Below are 12,486 nucleotides of genomic sequence, written 5' to 3' on the forward strand. Positions count from 1 at the left end.
ACTTGTTTCTTAAGAAAACATAAATACCTATATCTATAATATAATACAAGATGTGGACACATCTCATATCCCAAAAATTTGAGAGATAAATATGGAGTTCAAAAGGGTTTTCCTTTATAACATACGGTTTGAACTTAATATAATATCATGATTTTTTTATTATTATTAATAGCATACCCTTTTAATCATTTCAGTGACAAAAACATGAAAATGAAAATGTTGTGAAAGAGTTTATTATTTTATTATTAAATATTATTATAGATATTTATAGATACATACGTAGAAGAATCAATAATGATCTTTATAGAGTTGAACTATGTTTTATTGATTTCTGCTAACTCACATTAAATTTGATAACGTGGAAACAGTGGGCGGTGGGCGGCCTCGTTGGCCCCATGGTGATTAATGTTCTAACAAATTTTAACTTGCCTACTGGTTTAAGTCTCAGCTAGGCTTACAACAAAACATTTCATTTTTGCCTTTTTGCTAAAGGGTCCATGATTGTTCATTTGTTGGTGTAATTTCATCTTCACATTTCTTTCTTTTCTTATGAGCTTCTTCTGCTCCTTGCTTAGGTACTTAACATCAGCAACCTCTTCCAGATTGGGATGCAAGACAACATCCCAAATAAGGTAATCCAATTCATGCTCTCCCCACTTTCCATGAGGAGCCACCAAAATGCACTCATTTTCGAACATGAGCGGCCTCTTAACAACATCCATGATCACTCTCTCATCCATCTTAGAAGCCCATCCAAACACATTACTAGCAATTAGGTTCAAGGACAAGCAAATTTTGCTCTCATGTAGAATGGAGTCGAGCTCTCTATATTTATGGTCGTCAATAAAACCATTTTGTTTATCAAATAATTCTTCAAACTCAAAAATACTACCGGAATAAAAAATATTACCCCCCCAAAAATACTTCCAAATAAACTCTCTAAAAAAACATCATCAAAAAAATCACTATCCAATATTGTCCCACTCATTGTCCTCCAATCAGACCGGTGACTTTCTACAAGGCTCCACACACACGGTGGCTGCCGCAATTTTACACAAGCAAGCTTTAACCTTTGTCTTCTCCTCTAGGGATTGAGCACAAACTCAGCGCTTCAAACTGGACATAGGCACATAGAAGTTTTTACTCGTTCTAAAATGGGGCAGCGGTGCTCACTACCAAGACGGATTCTACAAAACAGTCTGGGGTTATATAGCAAGAACGAATTCGCGGTTGTTTCGTCCAATCTGGCGATTTTCACGTCTCGCCCTTATTCACTACAGTAGGCGGTAACGCAGGAAGCAGTAACGGCGGCATTGAGCCTTCCACAACAGACGCAGAATCAATATTGTGCACCTTCACAGATCAACGCCTCTTTCACTCCTCCTTTGCTTGGAACGCAACGCCCAACACCTTCCATACAAGGGGCACCACCAACAGGCAATAGTTGACGAAGAGACAAATCTCCTCCACGATGTGCAGATTCTAACAAAACTATGGCACATCAACATATGGGAATTTCTTAATGAAAGAAATCTGGCGGCAGCTCCACATTCTTCCAAAACCACAGCCAATCATGCTCCACCAGTCGAGACCCAATAGTCTCATCACACTAATACGAGAGTCGTCCAAAATGATTTTCATTGTCTCGTCGGCTCCACGCTCACTGTAGCACTTGTAACAAGGTCTGGTTGCAGGACATTGAGTACCAAATCTGACACTAGCACTCCAAACTTCACATGCAACACTCAATAAATGCAACAGTCTTCAGCAGCTTCGCTACCACGGTCACCAACAGTGACTTGATGACTTCTCTAAACAACTCTTGCCGCCTCCTTGGCCACTGCATGAGCTTTTGCAAACTCCAAAATCCTTTTAGTAATATTTTTTTCTGAAGAGCGATCCAAAGAAACACAGCTTCTCCGACGGGCTTAGTTCACACAGCAACGGCGACATGCACCAAACAATATACTTCTTTTCACGTTGACTTAATCACAACGCACCAGTCCAACGCGGCCATTTCTCATATGACAACAACTCTTAAACACAACTGCTTAAACAAATGCAGATCTTTAAGGTAGATCTGGAAAGACTGAACCACAGGAAAATCCCCCAGCCACTAGGGAAGCGACAGGCCACACCAATCTTCCCCTTGGAAAACAGCTCAACTTCAACTCAATGCTGCTCAGCAATTCCACAGGTTCGCAGCTCTTCTGACAATCACGACCGGCTCCAGCATTACAGAGCCCTCAGGGTTCCTCACGCAACAAAAAATTATTCTTTTAACACAGCTCCAGGCAAGTCATCTCTCTCTACATTCAAACACGTAGCACAACAATTGGCCTCACGCAGCTAATTACCACTCGCCTACCCTCACAGCGAGCTCTGTTTCCTCAAGCTCACCTGAGCTTTGATACCATGATAGAAATACGGAAGACTATCAATTTTTTTTTATTATTTATAGATATATACGCATGAAAATCAATAATGATCTCCGCAGATTTGAACTGATGTCTTATCCACTCCTATCCACCCCTGACTACTCATATTAAATTTGATGACGTGGGAACAGTGGGAACAGTGGGCGCCCACTCACACTAAATTTGATGACGTGCGGGCGCCCACTCTTGCCCACTCACATTAAATTTGATGACGTCGGAACAGTGAGCCGTGCCGTGGTGATTAATGTTCTAACTCGGCAACACAGCACACATTTTATAGATAGAAGAGCAGTGACCTGTATTCGGACAAGCCTTCTGGGCAAAATATGTACATAAACATGAATCCGTAACAGCTTTGCGTAACATATATGAATTTCAAAATATGTATATCAATATTAACTCTTTCATGGATACAAAATAAGTATATTAATATGAATTTTTAAATATAGATTTAATATGAGTGAGAAAGATCTAAATTTTTTCACTTTTTCAGCATTTTTTAATTTTTTACTTTGACAACTTTACACATTTTTACACATTATACTAAACTGTAAAATAAACCTTCTCTCCATAAGTCTCTGGTCTCCCTAAATTACTTAAACCGCACGCTGTGTATTACTAAACAGTGCTGGCAGTGGCTAATAAACATTCAATACACAGTTGCAACAATATCCTTGAAACAATACAAATTCCAATCATTCATTATATCTACATATGGGTTAACTGTGGAAATTGAACGATATCTATCAACTCAGCGGCACATAACACTTTTTAAAGATAGAAGAGCAGTGACACACATTCAGACATTTTAATTGAGGAAGCGGATCCATTCGGACTTCATGTGCCATTTTCCCAGCCGGCGGTGCCATTTTTGGCTCCGTTGATGATGAGAATGTCTCCCGTGGGGAGAATGAACATGTCACCCATTACTCTAGGGCCGGGCATGTCTTCCATTTGCCATTGCGGTTTCTGAGACGTGATCTCCATTCTCCCGCAGCTCCTCAAGGCCTCTAAGTATTTGTGTTTTTGTTGGGCCTCAGTGAAAGCTCCATAGGGAGCTCCACCGCAGATGAGAATTTCCAGCTTTTTGAAATTATTGGCGGACTCAAGCGGAAGCATGGCGGAAGAAGCGGAGGAGGGATAGTTCCGGGCGCCGTCGCCTGGCATGGTGGGGAACGTTTTGATGACTTTGTTTCTGTTGTAGTCCAAGAGTATAGAATCCTTGTTAGCGAAGATGAAGAGATTGCCGTCGGGAACCAGATACAGAAACGGATACAGATTGTTCTCCTCTCCCACAGTGTTGGTCTTCACCAGGAATGGTAGCTTGAAGGCCTCACGGTCCCTAGGGTTTCTAGGTATGAATTCGTAATTAAACGATCTCCGCCCGCCTACTACTATCACCCGGCCGTCGGGCAAGATCTGGTTGGAAGCGTACCACCTGGAAAGCAGTGGCGTCTTGCTTTCGATCCAGTCGCAGGTTGAACCGTACCACCTTCTGGAAAGCAGTGGCGTCTTGCTTTCGATCCAGTCGCAGGTTGAGTCGACGCAAGGCTTCAGGTAGCGGACCACTTTTTCTCCATCCTGCCACCCGCCCGTTCCGACCAACGTCCCGTTGCTGAGAAACGCGCCCGACGAACAAAAGGTGTTCGTCGACGATTGCAGCTGCTTCACCGACGATTGCAGCGGCCTCACCTCATTCTTCACGATGTCGTACTCCACCGAATGTGCCCAGCAACGACCTTCTTGCGGCATGGGCCTCTCACGTCCCTTTTTGGCCACCCGTTTTTTGTCTGATCGTACATGATAACATTACCAGCGTGCGTTAGCGTCATATGCATTGCAGACAGCCCCGCGTTTTGCAGTATAAGCTCCCATCGCCCGACCCGCGCCTCCTCGGCAACTTGCTGCTCTGCAACGTTGGTGATCGCGTTTACGCACGTAGCAATGATCAGCACCCACGTCGATATGGTATAACATTTCTGCGTTTTATTGGATCACGTTAAACCTTAAACTAAAAACTTCAAAGTTGAAGTACCCAACGACTCTAGACACACAGAACTTGAGGTTTTAGTTTTTTAACGGATACTTAACCGAAAAATACAGATATGTTATTGTTGGTGTACATGCACTTAAACTAGTTGTGTTAGTGTACATGCACCTAGATTAGCTCCAGTTAACTTATTGCTTGCATGTACACATTAACATAAGATAAAGCACACTTTGCTTTAGTTAGCTTTAGTTATTGCATGTACAACTAAACTTAACTTAATTGCTTTTATGTATTTATTCTAAAACTAATATTGTAGAATCAATTTTTCATTCTTTTCTCAATTCTTGTTCGCTTCCTTCCTTCCTTCTCTTGCAAGCTTGTTTATTGTTTTGCAGATCTAGATCTGTGTATCTCAAAAATCTTACATGGTATCAGAGCACAGGGATTTGTAAATCAGTGCACAAGCAATTTTATTTGCAGGTTCAGAAGATTGAAGCAACAACAAAAAATGGAGTCTAAATTGGAGTTTCCACAATCGGCAATTCTCACTCCATATAATTATTTCGAATGGAAGCCAAAGATTCAACTTCATCTCAGAAGTAGAGACTTATTTCGAATAACCATGGAAACGGAAGTTGAACCAACATCGGCAATGGAGAAAACAAGATATTTCAATCGCATGGACGAGGCCTTTGGCATCCTATGTTTTTCTATTTCTCCGGAACTGCTATTTTATGTTGAATCATGTTCAACTCCAAATGAAGTATGGAAAATTTTGGAAGAATTGTTTGGAAAACAAAATGAAATGCAAGGTCACATTCTCGAAAATGAGTTAAACTCATTAGATCCGAGAAACTTTGAGAACATTCAAGATTTTTTCACAAGGTATAAAGTCTTGTTGGTGCAGCTGAAAGGATGCGGGATCGACAAATCCAAGCAAGAAAAGCAGTTGATTCTTTCCATTTTATCAAAACTTGGTCCAGAGTATGCAGTATTCGTCTCTACATTCCACACAGTGAGATTTGCAACTGGTGCAGATTGGAATATGACCTCACTGGATTCTTTTATTCAGTGTTTGATGCATGAGCAAGATAAGCTCATCAAAATGGGCACACTTAAAAATTCCAAAGCGCATGCACTTACTGTGCATGCAAAAGGAAAGGCAAATTCCAAAGACCATCAGAATGGAAAAGGGAAGAAGGATCCTGATCCAAGAAAGGGAGGACATCCCAAACCCCCTGATAGATCATCTGGCTCAAAGGAAAGGAGAGGAACGAAAGGGAAATCAATGTGCAATTATTGCCACCGTGGTTTTCATCCTAAATCTGCATGCATGAAGAAGACTATAGATCTTATGGCACAGACACTCCACCAACACAATCTTGGAGACCACATTCCTGAGAATGCTAAGAAAAAGTCTGGAGAAAAAGCACCAGATCCAAGAGGTAACGGGCATGCTTTGATTGCTCTTCATTCTGCACCACAAGAATGGATCATCGATTCAGGAGCTTCACATCATATGGCTTCTTCAAAGGAATCATTTTCTTCTCTACATGCATGCTTAGGTCCTCCCATTCTCATGGGGGATAATTCTGCAGTTGCAGCAACTCGATAAGGAAGAGTGCAATTTGAAGATGGAAGTTTTGAAAATGACTTGCATATTCCAAGGCTTTCTGTGAATCTTCTCTCAGTGTATCAGATGACACACACAGGGAGCGGAAGGAAAGTGGAATTTACCCAAGATTCTGTGAGCATTTATGACATGCAAACCAATTTGAAGATTGCATCTGGCAAGGTAAATGATCAATCTCGTCTGTATACATTTTTTGATTTTGTTCCTCAATCAGATTCTATTTTGCTACTTACGCATGCAAATGAAGATGTGGATTTGGCACGGAGAATGCGTGACAACAAGAGGGATTCTTCTGATCAGAGACCGCCTCGTGGGAGGCCACCGGGAACCAGTATTCCCAAGCAACAGCAACCCATGGGCGAAATAGTGGAAGTGGAAGGCGGTCACATTGTTCGCTCCACCGGAAGAAAAGATCGCCACAGCAAAGCCGTGGATTGGCTGATCAAGAAAGCAAAGTCCTCCATTGACGAACTCAACCAGCTTCCACGCCGATCGACCCCAAATATTCCAAATCAACAACCCAAAGCTGAAGACGAGGGCTTTGCAACCTACGCTGCCGGAGGCAGTGCAGACAATAGTGATTTCTCTAACTATGGATCCAATACCAATATTCCTGATCATCATTTTAAAAACTATGGCACTAACAGTAACGCAGGCGTTCAGAATTTCAATAGCTACGCAGCCAACTCCAACGTCGTCAAGAACGACTTTTCCAGCTATGGGAAGGACGCTAATGGAATGTCGAGTGGCTTCTCTAGCTATGCCCAAAACTCCAATTTATTGCGTGCCTATGCCTATGCTGCATGCCCGCCACCACCTGTTCAATGCGCTTCCAAGGACTGCCATCTCACAAACTATCGCGGCCTCTGGGAGGGTGAAAATTCCTGCAAGGTCGCAAATGCCGTTTTCCCCAAAACTGAGGATGAGCTTCTCCAAGCAGTTGCCGATGCAGTAAAGAAAGGGAGGAACATGAAAGTTATAAGTGCTGGATCTCATTCCCTCAATCGCTTCGCCTGCCCCCGAGGAGATGGAGGGGTTGTTATCAGTACTCGAGATTACAATTCTCGTATCATGGTGGACGAGAAATCTTTGACTGTTACTGTTGATGCCGGGGTAGAGGTGAGGAAACTGCTTGATACGCTTGCGTCAAAGGGTCTTGCGTTGCCTCAAACAACCGACTGGGATTTTATTTCCATGGCCGGCATCGTCAGCACGGCAGCCCACGGGAGTGGACTGCGCGGTAAGGGCGGTGGAGTCCACGAGTATGTGGTGGGCATGAGCCTCGTTGTTCCTGCGCCTGCAAATGAAGGATATGCAAAGATCCTCCATTTGACAAACAACGACGAGGATCTGAAGGCCACGAGAGTGTCTCTGGGAGTACTGGGGGCCATCTCACAGTTGACGTTTAAAGTGGAGAAAATGTTCAAGCGGTCGGTCACTCTGGATCTGAAAGACGACTCGGATCTGGAAGAATCGTTCGTGAGCTTCGCTAAAGCCCATGAATTTGGGGATGTAAGTTGGTATCCTTCTCTCCATCAAACCGTGTACGGTATCCGGGATAGAGTACCTGTTGACGTCTCAGGAAACGGGAAAATTTCCAACCCAGCCTAGAGACTTTTCAGATTTTTCACTCGGGGTGAAGGACACGACTGCCTAGCAGTTGTCTTTTCTCTACTTTTGCATTATATTTTGAGGGGGGGTTTTCTTCCCACTGGGTTTTCCCTCTTTCCTCCTTTTTATGCATTGTATATGGGTACCTAAAATGGCCGTGTTGCCGGGACTCATTCATTTTGCATCACTCACCTAAGTTATGCTTAAGGGGGGGTGTTGGTGTACATGCACTTAGACTAGTTGTGTTGGTGTACATGCACCTAGATTAGCTCCAGTTAACTTATTGCTTGCATGTGGCACATGTACACAATAACATAAGATAAAGCACACTTAGCTTTAGTTAGCTTTAGTTATTGCATGTACAACTAAGCTTAACTTAGTTGCTTTTATGTATTTATTCTAAAACTAATATTGTAGAATCAATTTTTCATTCTTTTCTCAATTCTTGCTCGATTCCTTCCTTCTCTTGCAAGCTTGTTTATTGTTTTGCAGATCTAGATCTGTGTATCTCAAAAATCTTACAATTCTTCGACTACGGTATCCAGTAAGAGAAATAAGAAAAGGGACGATACGCTTATATAATCGAAAAAAGTAATGTGGCAAAATCTTAAATTCAATGTTCAATGTTACAACTGTCACTCGAAATTCCCTAATGTCGTGAGGCGATAATTAGGCTCTATGTATCTAGGTAAGCTCTTCGAGTGACGTTATTGACGTCAACCATGTGATTATTAGTTGCAACAAACTAACCATTTCTAATAAGGCAAACGAGGACCACTCTCATGGGAGTAACATAACTCTCTTATAACGTTATTTTTTGGAATATGGGTTACAAAACTTTAATTTAACTAACGATGGTATGGTTTTAATTTTAGTGAAATAATTGTAAAATACTTTTAATAATATTTATAATTATATATTTTATTTTTTAGGTAATAAGGTTTATTTTTGTTAAATTGATTAATTAAAAAAATTAGTAAATGGTGTTATATGAAATGAATTATTTTTTTTTTTGGGGGGGAATTATGTTTTTTTGGGAATGTGGTATTGATAAGTTTTGGTATTATAACAAAGTTTATTTACAAAATAAAAAATTTAGTTGTTAAATGCTGTCGATTTCCATGATTAAAAATATTGTTAAATTTTGTTTTAAATGTATATATGTTTAATTTATATATGAATTCATTTTATAATTAACAATAATAATAACAATTCAGAAAGCTTAGTGAAGTAAATGTGAGTCTTTGCCTAGTATGAAGAAGGTTCAATCATTGATTCCCCTAAATACAAAAAATAATAATAACAATTTAAAATAAAGTTATAACTTAGATCATTTTTATGATAAATAAGTATGTGTTTTGATGCCTATCATGTTTGTTAGCCGTTTAGTTTATATGGTTGGCTTAATAAATAGTAAAAGTGAAAAGATTTATGTTGTAAAATTTCTATGTATAATAACTATGAAAAACTATTTTGAGATTCCTTCAAATATGTGTTTATATATATAGTTTGTGTTAAACATTAAATTTTACATAAATTATTTTTAAAATTTTGTAAAATAATAATTTAAAGTAAAATAATAATTTATTTAAAATGTTATAAAATAATAATTTCAATTAAAGTGACAATGAATTAAATAGTTTTATATTCATCTACATTTGTTTGCTATTTAATTTACATAATTAAACTATTTCAAATAAATCACTTTAATTTCTTTCCTAATAAAATTGAAATCTTATTTTAATAAAATGTTGACTAAACTCTATCAATAACAATAATATTTATAATAAAACAATATATGATATGGATTCGGAGAGTAAATTTATTTTTAGTAAAATGAAATACAAGTAATCCAATAAATTATTTGAAAAATAAAAACTAATGATATATTGATGATGATGATGATGATGATGATGATGACGGTTAACGTCCACTGAGACCAAATAATGATCTATCGGACCTAAAGAGACAAATTATTTATTTTGATTTAAGATTTTATTCCTATGCTCAAAAAGCTTGGAGAGAAGCCTCCCGAGTTCACTATAACTTTGGCATTGTAAAAGGCTAGGAAGGTCAGTATTGTAACAAAGATTGTGAAACTGAGATCTATTGATTTGTGATGATTTTGTTAAAAATATTATTAAGATTATTGAAAAAAATGGTATTTAAAAATCTATTTTTCTTTAAAGAAAAATAAATAGAAAAGGTGTTTATATTGTAAGGATTGGGTCAATGTAAACACGTTTCGAACCAACTAATGTGGTTCATTCTCAGGACAAGGTGAGAAATAAATCGATCTGAGACAAAAAATAGCAGGGATGCATCACTGAAAGACTATTCTCTAAATTATGGATCACAAAAGTCTTAGATCTAACTGAAAAGGTGTTTTTAAAAACTATTCTTAAAAATTAAGAGCATTAATAAATGAATTTTTGGAGACACTTCGAAAAAAAATCCTTTGAAAAATTCATTTTTCTTAACTTTATTGCTGGGCCATCCAAAAGTTATAATTTGGTGATTTTTTATATTATCATCTAACTCTCTCAAAGATTATGAAATTTTCAATATATATGTAAATATATTTTGAATATTTTATGAAAAATATTTTTAAAAATCATTTCTTAGTTAGAAGTTTGTAAAACAATATGCCAATTATATATATAAAATATTAAAAAATATAATGCATTTATTTATTTTGTGAATTTAAGAATTTTTTATTAATCAAGAAAACTAAAATACATAAATATATTTTTGGGCACATAAGGAGTTCTAAAGAAGGAGTTATAATTCGCATGTGGATTCATGGTCCCATGCTTCAGTCATGTAAAATTCCTCGCAATGTAAGAATGAGTTCTTATAAGTTGGCCTTTGATTGCTCAAATAATGAGGCGGAGTAGGAAGCACTGATTGCTAGCCTTAAAATTCTAAAAGAACTGGGAGAAAAGAAAATTTTAGTTTATGGCGACCCCGAGTTGGTAATTAAATAGGTAAAAGGGGAGTACCATGCCAAGCATCCAAGGATGCGAGCTGATCAAAATGTTTTCCTTGACATTCTTAAGACTTTTTTAGAATATACTTTGTCTCTAATTCCTAGAACTCAAAATATTATGGATGATTCCCTTGCTACTGCAACTAGTATGGTTAAGATACCCATCCGCTCCAATAAGAAGCATTCAATTCATGTTAAACATTGCCCAACTGTCCCTCACAATCTGAAATATTTGCAGCTGCTTTTGGATGACAAACAGATTAATAATTTTCTGCAAATATAGGATGAATTCTTAAATTCCCATATTGATGATGCATCTAATGATAATGATTCAGAAATTGAAGCAACCGAGGTTGAAGTGTTGCAGTTGAAAGACAATAAAATTCCACGAGGTCTCATATCATTGGAAGATTTATTTGATCATGATGATGTCGGTAAAAATCCTACTATGGTCCCCACAGAAAAATGTGTTGAAGATGTAAATATTGGTACAACAGACAAGCCTGAGATGGTCAAATTGTCAAAGTCTCTATCTCCTGAGATGAAAAGTAAGTACATCGCTCTGATAGCAAAAAATTTTGATGTATTTGCTTGAGACTATTCATATTTAAAGGTGTATGATAAGAACATCATTAAGCATATTATATCGATTAAGCCTGATCAAAAGCCTTTCTGCCAAAAGCTAAGGAGGATTAATCCTAAATTGTTTCCATCCATTGAGAAAGAGGTAAATAGACTCTACAAATATGGTATTATAGTTCCTATTCATTTTCTAAATGGATGTCAAATATCGTGTTAGTGAGAAAGAAGACCAGGGAGATTCGTCTTTGTATTAATTTCATAAATTTAAACGAAGTTTCCTTGAAGGACAATTATCCCCTGCCGAAGATGGATCATATTCTGCAGAGGGTAGTTGGGTCTTACAAGAGGTCATTACTTGATGGATACTCGGTCTACAACAATATTTTAGTGCACAAAAATGATCAATTGAAAACCACCTTCACAATGCCATCAGGTACATTTATGTACGCCAAAATGCCATTTGGATTGAAGAATGCAGGGGCGACATTTCAGCGGGCTATGCACATCGCTTTATCCAATGAAAAAGATATTTTTCTGGTTATTTATTTAGATGATCTCATATGTTTTTCTAAATATGATGAAGAACACTTACATCATCTAAGGATTGTCTTTCAGAGATGCAGAAAATTCAGTATTTCACTAAATCCAAAAAAGAGCTTATTTTCCATGGAGGAAGGTAAGCTCCTGGCACATATTATTTCTGAGGATGGCATTCACATTGACCCTACAAGAGTTGAAGCAATTCAAGAGTTATGTTTCCTGAGGAACAAGAAAGAGATTCAATCATTTAATGGGAAAATTAACTTTTTGAGGAGATTCATTCCCAACCTTGATGAACACTTGAGAGAGATGACTGACATGATGAAAAAAGATAGTGAGGTAAGATGGTCTGAAGATGCCAAGAAGTCATTCAATACGGTTAAATTTTCATTATCTATTGCTCCTACTTTGATTAGTCCCAATTATACTTCATATTTTATTATATTTTCATTCGCCTCTGAGCATAATTTAGCAGTTGTCCTAATGAAAAAGAGGGATCAAAAAAATGAACAGCCCATAGATTTTTTAGTTGAACAATAAGAGATGCAATGCTAAAATGAAACATTATTGAGAAGTAGGCTTTAGCATTAGTGAAAGCTCTTAAAGATTTCTGGGTATACATTCTACATTCTCACACCATAGCTGATGTTCCAACAACACCAGTAAAATAAGTTCTTATGCAGACAGATCAAGAGGGTAGGTG

General features: G+C 38.0%; 1 pseudogene; it reads right to left on the reverse strand.

Moving 5' to 3' along the window:
• Window positions 1–3,275: 3,275 nt before the first annotated feature.
• LOC149172552 (aldehyde oxidase GLOX1 pseudogene) lies at window positions 3,276–4,190 on the reverse strand (annotated as a pseudogene).
• Between the last annotated feature and the right edge of the window lie 8,296 nt (window positions 4,191–12,486).

The sequence above is a fragment of the Pinus tabuliformis genome, chromosome 4_2 (assembly GCF_031772625.1).
Source record: "Pinus tabuliformis cultivar Carrire ecotype Pingquan chromosome 4_2, CPIR1, whole genome shotgun sequence".
NCBI lineage: Eukaryota > Viridiplantae > Streptophyta > Pinopsida > Pinales > Pinaceae > Pinus > Pinus tabuliformis.